Here is a 1,278-nt window from a genome sequence, read left to right as displayed (position 1 = left end):
AGGAGGAGGAGGAGGGGCGGCGCTTCCACTCGGCGCCGACAGAGGGCGACAACACCCGCCCTTCAAAATAAGAGCGCTCGCTGCTTTTATTTTTCAGACTTTTCTCTGGTTTCACTCACAGATAAAGACGAGAAACAAAACCTCAGCACAGCAAATATTACATTTATGAGACAGTGCAAGCAGATGTGTGAAGGAAAGAGAAACACCGACTCACAGCAGACCTCAGACCAGGGGCGACTCTAGGATCAGAGCTTTGGGGGTGCTGAGCACCCAGAGAGCTGCCCAGCCAGGCAAGATAAACCCGTCTCTGTCAGTCCCTGCATCCTTAAATGTTGTCCCGAGTTCCCTCTGACTGTCTCCTTGGTGCATTTAAGCCCCTGTTCCTCCTTGTCCTCATCGTCTGTTGTCTTCATCTCCGTTATCAGTCATCATAATTTTACCCTCTCAGTGCAAGTCTGCAAATTTCTTTGTTAAATCATAAGATTCTTAAATTCATCAAGTCTCTCTGTGCCTGGGTCCTCGTCACAAAACATGACATCACTGTTTTGTGCATTTTAACACAATTTAATCCCACATGTGTGAAAGAAAAGCAAAACACCTTTTTGAAAAGTCTGTAACAAAACCATCAAATCTGATCAAGGTTATTTAAATGCTGCAAAAGAAGAATGGATTGGAATAAAATAAATACATATCCTGACCTTAATTACTGGGAGAATAATGAATGATGCTCACAGTGAGTAAGAAGTAAACTGAGAGCATTTTTTGGACAGAGATTCACTTTTAAAGTGTGTGTATAATATAATACAGACACATAAAAAACACTCCCAAAACAGAATAAATTATTACAAAATATTAATAAAAACTATAAAAATGGAGGCAACTTTGCCTGTGGTAGAATGAATAAAATGTATGAAAAAATCTTTACTGCAGATACTAATTTAATAATAATAATTTTGTGTTGTAAGATTTATGACTTTCATGCTTTGGTGCTTGGGAGAGCTTGACCTTTTCTCAGGTGGTCCACACTGTAAAAAGTGTGAGAAACACTGATAAGTGTGTGTGTGCTTTTGGAAAACATTTAAAGCTGCTGTACAGAATCTTTGAAACAAGCTTAAAACATTTGTAGAAACAGAGCATCTGCTTCTCTTTACAGCTCCTCACTCCACCAGGGCTGTTTGGCTCTTTCTGATAGTGAGCACATGTGATGCACGTACTGCGGCAGTCATACAGACAACTGGACGGTCCAAAGGTTGGCTGACCTGTTACTGGCTGAGGTTT

Source organism: Mchenga conophoros, linkage group LG6 (genome assembly GCF_057382185.1).
Source record: "Mchenga conophoros isolate Kocher_MC1m ecotype Shallow Benthic linkage group LG6, M_conophoros_male_GT1.1, whole genome shotgun sequence".
Taxonomy (NCBI): Eukaryota; Metazoa; Chordata; class Actinopteri; order Cichliformes; family Cichlidae; genus Mchenga; species Mchenga conophoros.
The sequence above is the reverse complement of the archived record's forward strand: the minus strand, read 5'-3'. Positions refer to the sequence as shown.